The sequence below is a fragment of the Staurois parvus genome, unplaced genomic scaffold (genome assembly GCF_062004578.1).
Source record: "Staurois parvus isolate SC_StPar_1 unplaced genomic scaffold, SC_StPar_1.0 ptg001812l, whole genome shotgun sequence".
Classification (NCBI taxonomy): Eukaryota; Metazoa; Chordata; class Amphibia; order Anura; family Ranidae; genus Staurois; species Staurois parvus.
This window is the reverse complement of record NW_028319608.1, coordinates 234,016-248,613: the sequence shown is the minus strand read 5'-3', so window position 1 is coordinate 248,613 and position 14,598 is coordinate 234,016. Positions and strand designations below refer to the sequence as shown.

The 14,598-nt window shown below is 45.7% G+C and overlaps 1 long non-coding RNA gene across 1 annotated transcript in view; it reads left to right on the top strand.

Annotated features, from left to right (window-relative positions):
• Window positions 1-14,598, top strand: part of LOC149434172 (uncharacterized) — an 89,897-nt gene that overhangs the window by 12,284 nt on the left and 63,015 nt on the right. The window contains exons 2-3 of the long non-coding RNA XR_016308802.1: window positions 10,154-10,261; window positions 11,698-11,841. This is a non-coding gene — a long non-coding RNA (uncharacterized LOC149434172). The remainder of the gene's footprint in view (window positions 1-10,153; window positions 10,262-11,697; window positions 11,842-14,598) is intronic.

Genomic DNA, 14,598 nt, shown 5'->3' with positions numbered 1-14,598 from the left:
CCCCATCATTGGTGTCACAGAGAGGAATAGTGCCCCATCGTTGGTATCAGTGGGAGGAATAGTGCCCCATCATTGGTATCAGTGGGAGGAATAGTGCCCCATCATTGGTATTAGTGGGAGGAATAGTGCCCCATCATTGGTGTCAGTGGAAGGAATAGTGCCTCATCATTGCTGTCAGTGGAAGGAATAGTGTCCCATCATTGGTATCAGTGGGAGGAATAGTGCCCCATCATTGGTGTCAGTGGAAGGAATAGTGCCTCATCATTGCTGTCAGTGGAAGGAATAGTGCCCCATCATTGGTATTAGTGGGAGGAATAGTGCCCCATCATTGGTATCAGTGGAAGGAATGGTGCCCCATCATTGCTGTCAGTGGGAGGAATAGCGCCCCATCATTGGTGTCAGTGGAAGGAATAGTGCCCCATCATTGCTGTCAGTGGGAGGACTAGTGCCCCATCATTGGTATCAGTGGGAGGAATAGTGCCCCATCATTGGTGTCAGTGGGAGGAATAGTGTCCCATAATTTCTGTCAGTGGGAGCAGGGGCGGACTGACAACTCATGGGGCCCCCGAGCAATAGGATCATGGGGCCCCTGTGTCCTTGTCCAAACTCAAAAAAGCCTATGAAAAAGGTATCAGGGGCATCTCATGGGGCCTCCTACTGACCCCTGCCCTTGGCAGTGCCCGAGTTTCCAAATGGTCAGTCCACCCCTGAGTGGGAGGAATAGTGCCCCATCATTGGTGTCAGTGGGAGGAATAGTGCCCCATCATTGGTGTCAGTGGAAGGAATAGTGCCCCATCATTGGTATCAGTGGGAGGAATAGTACCCCATCATTGGTATCAGTGGGAGGAATAGTGCCCCATCATTGCTATCAGTGTGAGGAATAGTGTCCCATCATTGGTGTCAGTGGGAGGAATAGTGCCCCATCATTGGTATCAGTGGGAGGAATAGTACCCCATCATTGGTATCAGTGGGAGGAATAGTGTCCCATCATTGGTGTCAGTGGGAGGAATAGTGTCCCATCATTGGTGTCAGTGGGAGGAATAGTGCCCCATCATTGGTGTCAGTGGGAGGAATAGTGCCCCATCATTGGTATCATTGGGAGGAATAGTGCCCCATCATTGGTGTCATTGGGGGAATAGTGCCCCATCATTGGTATCAGTGGGAGGAATAGTGCCCCATCATTGCTGTCAGTGGAAGGAATAGTGTCCCATCATTGGTATCAGTGGGAGGAATAGTGCCCCATCATTGGTATCAGTGGGAGGAATAGTGCCCCATCATTGGTGTCAGTGGGAGGAATAGTGCCCCATCATTGCTGTCAGTGGGAGGAATAGTGCCCCATCATTGGTGTCAGTGGGAGGAATAGTGCCCCATCATTGCTGTCAGTGGAAGAAATGGTACCCTACCATTGGTCTCAGTGGGAGGAATAGTGCCCCATCATTGGTCTCAGTGGGAGGAACAGTGCCCCATCATTGGTATCAGTGGGAAGAAAAGTGCCCCATCATTGGTATCAGTGGGAGGAATAGTGCCCCATCATTGGTGTCAGTAGGAGGAATAGTGCCCCATCATTGGTATCAGTGGGAGGAATAGTGCCCCATCATTGGTATCAGTGGGAGGAATAGTGCCCCATCATTGGTATCAGTGGGAGGAATAGTGCCCCATCATTGGTATCAGTGGGAGGAATAGTGCCCCGTCATTGGTATCAGTGGGAGGAATTGTGCCCCATCATTGGTGTCAGTGGGAGGAATAGTGCCCCATCATTGGTGTCAGTGGGAGGAATAGTGCCCCATCATTGGTGTCAGTGGGAGGAATAGTGCCCCATCATTGGTGTCAGTGGGAGGAATAGTGCCCCATCATTGGTATCAGTGGGAGGAATAGTGTCCCATCATTGGTGTCTTGATTTCACAAAAGATTTAGTTTGTGACCATAACTAGCACCACTTTAGATCTATTAGAAGATCAAAGGTAAACAAAGCTTCATAATGAAGAGCATCCAGTGACCAAGAGTCAGTCGATATCTTGATGACAGAGTGACTCATGGAACCCCCTTAATTTCACCCACCCCATTGACCCCAATGCACTTCCCCAAGCCAAAATTTCTCTTAGGCCTCTCTCTGATTTTCTCTGAAGTTTCTTGAAAAATTCCAATTCCTCTACTGGCCATCACTAACATCCACTTTCTGCTAGAGGATCCAAGGCAGATGGATGGATAACAAAGAGCATTCATTGACTAAACGTCAACCCATATCCTGATACTAGGGTGAACCACGAACACCCTTATTTCACCTTCCTCACTGACTCCAAGGCATTTCTCCAAAATAGGGAAACTTAGCCAAAATCTTCAGATTTTTTTTCTGTCATTTCTAGAAAACTCTCAATTTCTCTAGTGATCATAACTAGCACCCACGTCAGATCTATTAGAAGATCCCAGGTAGACAGAGCTTCATAACAAGGAGCATCCGTTGACCAAGAGTCTACCAATATCCTGAGGTCAGAGTGAATCATGGAACCCCCTTAATTTCACTCACCCTATTGACTCCAATGCACGTCCCCAAGCCAAAATGTCTCGTAGCCAAAATCTTCTGATTTTCTCTAACATTTCTAGAAAACCCTCATTTTCTCCAGTCACCATAACTAGCATCCACTTCAGATCTATTAGAAGATCCAGGGCAGACGGAGCTTGATAACAAGGAGCATCCGTTGACCAAAAGTCAACCAATATGCTGATGTCAGAGTGAATCATGGAACCCTCTTAATTTCTCCCACCCTACAGACTCCAATGCACTTCCCCAAGACAAAACATCTCTTAGCCAAAATCTTCTGACAACATTTCTAGAAAACCCTCATTTTCTCCAGTCACCATAACTAGCATCCACTTCAGATCTATTGGAAGATCCCAGGTAGGCAGAGCTTCATAACAAGGAGCATCCGTTGACCAAGAGTCAACCAATATCCTGATGTGAGAGTGAATTATGGAACCCCCTTAATTTCTCCCACCCTACTAACTCCAATGCACTTCCCCAAGACAAAACATCTCTTAGCCAAAATCTTCTGATTTTCTCGAACATTTCTAGAAAACCCTCATTTTCTGCAGTAACCATAACTAGCATCTACTTCAGATCTATTGGAAGATCCAGGGCAGACGGAGTTTCATAACAAGGAGCATCCATTGACCAAGAGTCAACCAATATCCTGATGTGAGAGTGAATTATGGAACCCCCTTAATTTCTCCCACCCTACTAACTCCAATGCACTTCCCCAAGACAAAACATCTCTTAGCCAAAATCTTCTGATTTTCTCTAACATTTCTAGAAAACCCTCATTTTCTGCAGTCACCATAACTAGCATCTACTTCAGATCTATTGGAAGATCCAGGGCAGACGGAGTTTCATAACAAGGAGCATCCGTTGACCAAGAGTCTGCCAGTATCCTGATGCTAGAGTGAATCATGAACACCTCATTACCATACACAGGCCCTCGGGTCATGATGAAGCTGTTTGAACAGATTACAGCAGTCTTGTTCTATATTAGATTATCTGTAAACTATTTGCGTGCCCGAGGCCTGATAGACCTCATTAATTTCCCAGCTGGGCAGAATTTTACATTAACAAGTGGCCATCTCCTTCGTGTCCTTTTCATGCCTCCTTCTGATCCCCGGCTACCCAACAAGAAATAGGATTGCTTTTCAAAGACGGGCCATTTAGACGAATGCAGAAGACAAGAGGGGGGGGGGGGGGGGGGGAGGGGGCTGGAGATTGTAGCAAGTACGGAGAAAGAGGACACTTTTTTTTTAGACTGAGAATAAAAAACTGACATTATGGACATATTCCTTTCCTCAAAAGGTACTCAGTTACGTTCTCTTTTGTGTAATAGCTGGATATACACGGCTCAAAAAAATGAAAGGAAGACTTTGAAAACCCATCAGATCTCAATGGGGAAAAATCTCCTGCTGGATCTCTATCCTGATATGGATGGGGTAATGGAACGTAAGGACGCCCCATCGTTTGATGGAAATGAAAATGATCGACCTACAGAGGACTGAATTCAAAGACATCCCGAAAATCAAAGTGAAAAAATGATGCAGCAGGCGAGTCCATGTTGGTGAAATGTCATTGCAGCAACTCAGAATGGTCCTCAGTAGTTTGTATGGCCCCCACGTGCGTGTATGCATGTCTGACAACGTCGGGGGAGGGTCCTAATGAGACCACGGATGGTGTCCTGGGGGATTTCCTCCCAGATCTGGACCAGGGCATCACTGAGCTCCTGGACAGTCTGAGGTGCAACCTGGCAACTTCAGATGATATCCCAGAGGTGTTCTATTGGATTTAGGTCAGGAGAGCTTGGGGGCCATTCAATGGTATCAATTTCTTCATCCTCCAGGAACTGCCTGCATTCTCTCGCCACACAAGGCCAGGTATTGTCATGCACCAGGAGGAACCCAGGACCCACTGCACCAGGAGGAGCCCAGGACCCACTGCACCAGGAGGAACCCAGGACCCACTGCACCAGGAGGAACCCAGGACCCACTGCACCAGGAGGAGCCAAGGACCCACTGCACCAGGAGGAGCCCAGGACCCACTGCAGCAGGAGGAACCCAGGACCCACTGCAGCAGGAGGAACCCAGGACCCACTGCACCAGGAGGAACCCACTGCACCAGGAGGGACTCAGGACCCACTGCACCAGGAGGAACCCAGGAGCCACTTCACCAGTGTAGGGTCTGACAATGGGACCAAGGATTTCATCTCGATATCTACCTGCGAGGCAGTGAGCACAGGGCCCACTAGAGGATGTTGGGCCCTCAGGCCATCCTCATGAAGTCTGTTTCTGATTGTTTGGTCAGAGACATTCACACCAGTGGCCTGCTGGAGGTCATCTTGTAGGGCTCTGGCAGGGCTCATCCTGTTCCTCCTTGCACAAAGGAGCAGATGCTGGTCCTTCTGATGGGTTAAGGACCTTCTATGGCCCTGTCCAGCTCTCCTAGAGGAACTGCCTGTCTCCTGGAATCTCCTCCATGCTCTTGAGACTGTGCTGGGAGACACAGCAAACCTTCTGGCAATGACACGTATTGATGTGCCATCCTGGAGGAGTTGGACTTCCTGTGCAACCTCTGTAGGGTCCAGGTATGGCCTCATGCTACCAGTAGTGACACCGACCCCAGCCAAATGCAAAACGAGTGAAAAACAGTCAGAAAAGATGAGTGGGGGGAAAATGTCAGTGGCCTCCACCTGTAAAACCATTCCTGTTCTGGGGGTCGATTTATTGTTGCCCATCTAGTGCACCTGTTGGTAATTTCATTACCACCAAAGCAGCTGAAATCGATCAACCCCCCCCTCTGCGACTTACCTGACCAGATCCATATCCCAGGAGTGTCACTGACTTGATGCTAGACTCTGATTACAAAGTCTTCCTTTCATTTTTTTGATAGATAGATACTGTAGATATGGGAGGGATAGATAGGTCTTTTTGCAGGCACTTCCTGGGTTGTGGTGACAACGCTCTATCACTGTCTCCCAACTGTCCACGAGCATTGTCACCCTGCCACTTGGGCTTCCAGCGCACACCATTATTGGCCATGCTGACACACACAAATTGCAGTCTAGGTCCCCCTGAGTTTGGTCCGGAGCAATGATGTGCAGCCGATGCTGGAGTCAGTCTATGTAGATGGTAAGTGGCTGAAAGAGGCTGGAGGAAATCTGCAGCGCTAAGCCAGAAAAAAAGTATTATAAAAAGACCAGAGTTTCTCATCCAGAATTCAAGAGGTTGCTAGATGATGCTGGATGTCCTCCAGCCTGGAAATGAGGCGGAGCTCTGTCTGACTTGCTGCAGCTTCTAATGCACATTGTGAGAAGCTCCCAGTGTGCAGTGACATCAGAGGAAGCCATTTCAGTCCAGGAGAGGAGTCGGTACAACCATGCAAGACTGAAGGGGAGGAGCCAGCACACTTGTGCAAGACTGAAGGGGAGGAGCCTGTACAATTGTGCAAGACTGAAGGGGAGGAGCCGGTACAACCGTGCAAGACTGAAGGGGAGGAGCCTGTACAATTGTGCAAGACTGAAGGGGAGGAGCAGGTACACCTGTGTAATACTGGAGGGGAGGAGCCGGTACACCTGTGCAAGACTGAAGGGGAGGAGCAGGTACAACTGTGAGAGAATGAAGGGGAGGAGCGGGTACACCTGCGCAAGACTGAAGGGGAGGAGCCGGTACAACTGTGTGAGACTGAAGGGGAGGAACGGGTACAACTGTGCGAGACTGAAGGGGAGGAGCCGGTATACCTGTGCAACACTGAAGGGGAGGAGCCGGTACACCTGTGAAAGACTGAAGGGGAGGAGCCGTTACACCTGTGCAAGACTGAACGGGAGGAGCCGGTACACCTGTGTAATACTGAAGGGGAGGAGCCGGTGCACCTTTGTAATACTGGAGGGGAGGAGTCGGTACCCATGCTGTGTAATACTGGAGGGGAGGAGCCAGTACCCCTGCTGTGTAATACTGGAGGGGAGGAGCCGGTACCCCTGCTGTGTAATACTGGAGGTCAGCTTTAGGACCTAGGTTAGAATCAGAGCTGATATGACCGGGGGGGGGGGGGCTGCAGCCCCGCACTGTAGGGGGGAGCGAGGCTCAGCACTGAACATGATATATCTCCATTTCTTTTGTTACCCAGCCCCCGACATCTAGCTTAGGGACATTTGGGGGTCACTTGTTGGGACTCTGCAGACCCTCCGTCCGGTCCCGGCCCAGCTAGCGTGTATCTGATGAATACATGGAACAGCCGAGTTCCGTGCCATCTGCTCACTTGACGCGCTGTGTTTGGGATGCAGGTTTTTCTGGGTGTTCTCAGAGAAGGGTTCATGACGATGAAATGCATGTCACCGCGATGTGCCAGGAATACATTACTCCTCATTATTTCTGCCTTCCCTGTCCGGACTTGTTTTCATTATAATTGTAAATGTCCTTTATTATTCTGTGCTGAACTTACTCGCTTCATGACGGAGATCTCGGCGCTCTCCCTTCCCTGTTTGAACATCGCTTCAGCCCAGGACTGAAGGCAGAAAAGATGGCTGCCCGGCGTCCTCCTGGCTTTATCGGCACGTTGAGGAATTTCCACTGTGATCAATGATAAGGGAACATCCCGGGACATTGGGTGCAAATCGCTACACAATTGCTGAATCCATTCGTCGTGTCTTCTTCTTCTTCTTCGTGTATCTTGGTGTGCTTTGTGCATTTCTTCCACCTCTCCTTGTGCAGGGGAACTGGTCTTGTCTCCGCCCCCTACTGTAGTTTTCTGTAGTGGGTGTGGTCTGCTGGGCCCCTCCCACAGCTCTGCTCTCTCTCCTTGTGCAGGGTGCGCAAGGTCTTGTCTCCACCCCCTCCTTTAGTTTTCTGTAGTGGGTGGGGCCTGATGGGCCCCTCCCACAGCTCTGTTCTCTCTCCTTGTGCAGGGTGACTGGTCTTGTCTCCACCCCCTCCTGTAGTTTTCTGTAGTGGGTGGGGCCTGCTGGGCTCCTCCCACAGCTCTGCTCTCTCTCCTTGTGCAGGGTGACTGGTCTTGTCTCCACCCCCTCCTGTAGTTTTCTGTAGTGGGTGGGGCCTGCTGGGCTCCTCCCACAGCTCTATTCTCTCTCCTTGTGCAGGGTGACTAATCTTGTTCCTGCCCCCTCCTGTAGTTTTCTGTAGTGGGTGGGGCCTGATGGGCTCCTCCCACAGCTCTGCTCTCTCTCCTTGTGCAGGGGGACTGGTCTTGTCTCCGCCCTCTCCTGTAGTTTTCTGTAGTGGGTGTGGCCTGCTGGGTCTCTCCAACAGCTCTGCTCTCTCTCCTTGTGCAGTATGACTGGTCATGTCTCTGCCCTCTTCTGTAGTGGGTGTGGCCTGCTGGGTCCCTCCCACAGCTCTGCTCTCTCTCCTTGTGCAGGGTGACTGGTCTTGTCTCTGCAGGAAGCCTGTAGTGGGTGGAGTCTGCTGGGCTCCTCCCACAGCTCTGCTCTCTGCACAGGCTATGTTCAGTGATGATGTCATTGCTACTTTTACAAAGTAATATCTGGGTTAGAAAAGGCATCTACAGAAGGATTTATATGTGGCTATTGAAGAATATATTTTTTTTAAAATGTTGTGGCTGGAGTTCAGCTTTAAGGCCCGGTTCACACTCCATGCATTTCAGTTGCATTTTTTTCTGCATCCAAAACGCACAGAAAGTAGGTTCTATGGTTGCCAATGTCATAGTTCACACCAGTTCCAATCCAGATGCAGAAAAAAAAGTACAACAGGCTGCATTTTTCCTACACAGAACTGAACTCAAAAATGCACCAAAACGCACCAAAAAAAAACCCACACTGGAACCCACACATCCCTATTTAAATGGAAGAAAAAGAGAGGGGAAAAAAATTAACTGGAACTCATCAAAAACGCACCGGAACGCGCCAAAACCGCGCATGCAGAAACGCATCTAGACAGGAAGTGAAGAGAAATCTCCCAACAGGATGCAGCAAGCAAAAAAAAAATCTGAGATAGACCCAAGTTTTTTTTTTTAGTTTTGTGTACAGTGGAAGGGTTGGGGTCTCTGTCAGATTTTTATTGCTCTCCTCCTCTGGGAGGCTTCACCTCTCCTGGTCCCGGTGACCAATATTTCCACTACAAAATGTGATGGGCAATCCAAAATGTTTCCATTGTCACAGGAACAAAGGATGAAGGGAAAATCTTCCACTTGTTGCAGTGACAACTGTCTGGGAATTTTCCTATCACTTCCTGCTGTGTCTCGGGGACAGGAAGTGAGGGGAAATTTCCCCCACAAACACCTGACAGGGGATCTAACCCTTGCCTACTGTACCCAAATGGGAAAAAAATCCATTCTGCCCTTACATACACTTTAATGTCAAGAAAGACGATCTTTTCCTCAAACTGACAACAAAATGACAATTCTTTTCTCTACAACCATGGCAACGGTACTCAGGGTGTAGATGGGATTTCCCAGAAAGCTGTAAGCAGTCGCTCAGAGCCCCGTGTCAAATAACAGGCATCCCCCGCGCCGTCCCGCCCTGTCATACAGGTAGGGGCGTCCCTAGGGTTGGTGTCACCAGGTGCGATAATACTTGGTGACACCCCTTCCGACGATCCCCGATCCATTATGCACCCCAATCCGCAGATCCGATCCATCATGCGGGGATCGTCGGCTTTCTTTACAACTTACCTTTTCGTGGAGCGGGTCCGGTGTCACCCCGTATAGGTTGCATGCCGACGATCCCTGCAGGATGGATCGGATCTGCGGATTGGGGAGCATAATGGATCGGAGTCCGAACCATTATGCTGAATCCGCAGATCCGATCCATCCTGCGGGGATCGTCAGCTCATAGGGCCCCCGGGCAATAGGGGATCATGGGGCCCCTGCGTCCTTGCCTAAACTCAAAAAAGCCTATGAAAAAGGTACCAGGGGCATCTCATGGGTCCCCCTACTGACCCCAGGGCCTTGGCAATGCCCAAGTGCCCAAATGGTCAGTCCGCCCCTGAGCTGACCAACCAAATCCATTGGCATGTAAAACAGTGAGCATCAGGGGCAGTGCCCGAGTTTCCAAATGGTCAGTTCGCCCCTGCTTACAACTTCCCTTTTCGTGGAGCGGGTCCGGTGTCACCCCGTGCGGTAGGTGTCACCCAGTGCAGCGCGCACCCCCCGCACCTGCCTAGGGACGCCACTGCATACAGGTATGGAATACAACATGAATAGGCCACAATGCCTGCCGTAGGTGGCCCTGTTGGCAATACCTGGATTGACAAAAGTCAGATTTCAGTCGGCCGAACAGCTTCTGCATCCAATCAGATGCAGGCACTGTTCGGGTATGTCTGCCCAGCCCAACGGTCCGGCATATCTACACGGCTACCAATGGGAGGGGCTGCCATGTGTCGTGTTACGGGACCGAAATCGGTCATATGACTACAGTACGCAGACGATCCAACATCCAATGTGCTGGAACGGCTTATCGCCACATCTACAGGACAGAAGCTGGTAAGAAACTGCAAAAAAAATCCTTCGAAAGTGACAGCGTGCATAAGATTGTGACTACCGTCCCCAGTGATCACTGCACAACGGACAGTTTTATTTCATTTATAATTTGTTCCTTTTTTTTTTTTTTTGGAAGGATCGAGGTAATTTTTTTTTTTTTTTTTTTTAAAGTGTGAGAACGAAAGGCAGCTGCGATCTTCCCGTCAAATCCCAGGCTTCTCTTCACCATCAGATGTATCAGTCTGGGGACCTTTCTGAAACCGGACACCCAGAGTTGCAGTAAGTATGTGCGTCCTGTCATGTGATACGTAAAGAAAAATGACAGCAAGAATTTCAAAGAGTTGCCATCCATCAAATCACCGTCTGCAACGCATTTTCAGAAGCAATAGAAAAAAAAAGTTATACATATAATATATATCTAATATATCCAGTACAGTGTGTGCGTGTATATATATATATACATACATTAATGAAAAGAAAAAATATATATACATACATACATACATACACAAATATGAATATATATATATATATATATATATATATACAGTAATAAAAATCAAGAAATAAAAAATAAAATATATATATATATATATATACATACATTAATGAAAATAAAAAATATATATACATATGTATGTATATATATATATACATATATGTATATATACACACATACACACACACATATGAATATATATAGATATATATATATAGATATATATATATACATTAATAAAAATCAAGAAATAAAAAATAAAAAAAAAATATATATATATATATGTACACATTAATAAAAATAAAAAATAAAGTATATATATATATATATACACACACACATACATATATATATATATATACATACATACATTAATAAAAAATTTAAAAATTATATATATATATATATATAATATATATATTTATATATATATACACATTAATAAAAATTTAAAAAATAAAATATATATATACACATATGTATATATACACACACACACACATATATATTTTATTTTTTTAATTTTTATTAATATATATATATATATATATATATACACACACACACATATATATATTTTATTTTTTTTAATTTTTATTAATGTATATATATATATGTGTGTGTGTGTGTATATATATATATATATATATATATATATATAAAAATTTAAAAATAAATAAATATATATATATATATATATATATATATATATACACACACACATATGTATATATACACACACACATATATAAATATATATATATATATATATATATATATATATATATATAATTTATTTATTTATTTTTCTTTGCACTCATGTAGAAATCTGCGGTTTTTATTTTTTCCTAGAAATCACTTTAAACCCCCACCAACAAATATATATTTTCTGAAAGCAGGGACCCTGGACAATGAAATAGTGTCAGTTTGCAATTTCTTTTTTTTCATGTTACGCAATATTTATCAAAAAACATATTTTCAAGAAAAAAATACACTTAAGATGATTTTTAGTAAAAAAAAAAACCCCAACAAAATATAACTATTTTATATCTATTTTTTTTTTGTGGTAGCATATAAAAGATGGGGCTGCGTCGAGTAAATAGATACTGAATTTTTTTATTTTCAAGAAAGAAATACACTTAAGATGATTTTTAGTAAAAAAAAAGACCCCAACAAAATATAACTATTTTATTTTTATATTCATTTTTTTTTTTAGTTGTGGTAGCATATAAAAGATGGGGCTGCATCGAGTAAATAGATACCGAACGTGTCAAGCCTTAAAAATCCGTTTTAAAGAAGCATCTCATCCATCCATCCACCCGAATAAGGACTGATGATATGGCCATTTACTCTCATCCTTGTGAGTGTATTTTAACCCTTTCCTTTACTTGTTTTTAATTAAATTGATACACTTAGATGGCGGCGCCTTCTGTTTGTTTATTGTCTTAAAAAATCCGTGCACCTGTAAAATTGCTAAATTGTTTAGCGTGAACCATGGAATTCTGACCCTAGAATTATCACCTTTACAGTTGCGTCGATACCTCACACGCATGATGCAGATTATGTTTACATACACAAGCGCGCCCTACATTGCGTGTTTGCACCGGGGTGTGTATGGGGGTGACGAGGTTGCTTTTCTATTTTTTAATTATTTTTTATCTATTTTATTATAATTTCTTTTTTTAATGTTATTAAAACAAAAACAACCTGCGCCACAAGAACTATGTGAAAAAAAAAGCGAATGCTGCTCTGCCTTGATAAGAATCAAAAAGATTGAGAAAAATAAAAAATCAGTGAAACAATAAAACAGCGCAAAACATGAAATAAATCAAAAATAATTATACACAAATCATAATAAATTCCGTGGTTATAAAATAAATGTCCAAAACCACCAAAATTAAAAAAAAATGAAAAAAAAAAAATGAAAATTTTTTATCATTTTTTTCATTTTGGTGGTTTTGGACATTTATTTTATAACCACGGAATATGTTATAATTTGTGTAGAATTATTTTTGATTTATTTCATGTTTTGTTTTTATTGTTTCACCTATTTTTTAACATCATTGCTATCACAAGGGGGCTAACGAGCCCCCTATGTGATAGCATGGGAAAGCTATAGCTCTTTATGGAGACAGCAGGAGCCCATTAGACCCCCAATGTCTCCCCGACAGGCAACTGCAGCTAGTCAAGCACCGATTATGCTTGATTAGGTGCTTCCCAGGGGCGGACTGAGCATTTGAGCACTCAGGCACTGCCCGAGGGCCCGGGGTCAGTAGGGGGCACCATGAGATGCCCCTGGTACCTTTAATAAGCTATTTTGGGTGTGGTTTGAGTGTGGGCGAGGACAGAGGGGCCCCATGATCCCCTATTGCCCGGTGGCCCCATGAGTTGTCAGTCCACCCCTGGTGCTTCCCCAACTATAGCAGCCAAGGGATGAAAGCTTTAAACCCGGCAAGTGACATCATACAGGTTGCTTCCAGTTCCATTCGGAATCGAGGACTGGATGTTCCCCGATCACCTCCTGCTGTCAGTAATACAGCGGTGAGCTTGTTTTACCCCTCGAGGACCAGGACAATGACAAACATACCTTGGTAGACAAGGGGTTAAAGAAAAACTTTATCAGTCTCTTGTGGCAACACTGGGACTGATCATGTGTTTAACGAACCAGACCCTCCTACCAATGGCAAGTTGTTTCCATATCTCCAGAACAGAACTGGAGCCCAATAGCATTCAGCTTCAACGGAAGGCCCAGACGCAGCTGAAAGTACTCCTCCAATTGCTACAAAAGTTGCTATCAGGTAGGGTGGTCCTGTGACTCCAGCCACTCACCTGTGTTACCAGCCCTGAGACTTCTCCAGCCACTTGCCTGTGTTACCAGCCTTGACTCTTCTTCAGCCACTTGCCTGTGTTACCAGCCCTGACTCTTCTTCAGCCACTTGCCTGTGTTACCAGTCCTGAGACTTCTCCAGCCACTTGCCTGTGTTACCAGTCCTAAGACTTCTCCAGCCATTTGCTTGTGGTAACAGTACTGAGATTTCTCCAGCCACTTGCCTGTGTTACCAGTCCTGAGACTTCTCCAGCCACTCGCCTGAGTTACTAGCCCTGAGACTTTTTCAGCTACTTGCCTTTGTTACCAACCCTGAGATTTTTCCAGCCACTCGCCTGTGTTACCAGCCCTGAGACTTCTCCAGCCACTCGCCTGTGTTACCAGTCCTGAGACTTCTCCAGCCACTCACCTGTGTTACCAGCCTTGAGACTTTTCAAGCCACTCACCTGTGTTACCAGCCCTGACATTTCTCCAGCCACTTGCTTGTGTTACTAGCCCTGAGACTTCTCCAGCCACTCACCTGTGTTACCAGCCTTGAGGCTTTTCAAGCCACTCACCTGTGTTACCAGCCTTGAGACTTCTCCAGCCATTTGCTTGTGGTAACAGTACTGAGATTTCTCCAGCCACTTGCCTGTGTTAAAAGTCCTGAGACTTCTCCAGCCATTTGCTTGTGGTAACAGTACTGAGATTTCTCCAGCCACTTGCCTGTGTTACCAGTCCTGAGACTTCTCCAGCCACTTGCCTGTGTTACCAGTCCTGAGACTTCTCCAGCCATTTGCTTGTGGTAACAGTACTGAGATTTCTCCAGCCATTTGCTTGTGGTAACAGTACTGAGATTTCTCCAGCCACTTGCCTGTGTTAAAAGTCCTGAGACTTCTCCAGCCATTTGCTTGTGGTAACAGTACTGAGATTCCTCCAGCTGTTTGCCTGCTACCAGACTTAGCTCAGATTTCACTATGAAGTATGCAGTCTGTGAGGATAAGCATAAGTATCTGTTTGTATATTGTACTGGCATTTTAAAGGGACTAGTTGTCATGGTCAGGGATCAGGCTCTAAGTCCAGTAGCTATGGCAGCAGAGACGCTACCACTGATCAGCCAGATGAGTACACAAGCAGGTCAGCCTGGACGTTGATGCAGGCTCACATGAGGTGTGGAGTCTAAGCAGTAACCGATATTCATAAGAGCTACTGATGGTGGAGATGGGTTTTGCTGCTTGTTAGTACCAGGTCGCGGCCCTCAAGATCGCCCAACCAGGAGGTGAGCAAGCCGGGTCCAGTAGCAGATTTAGC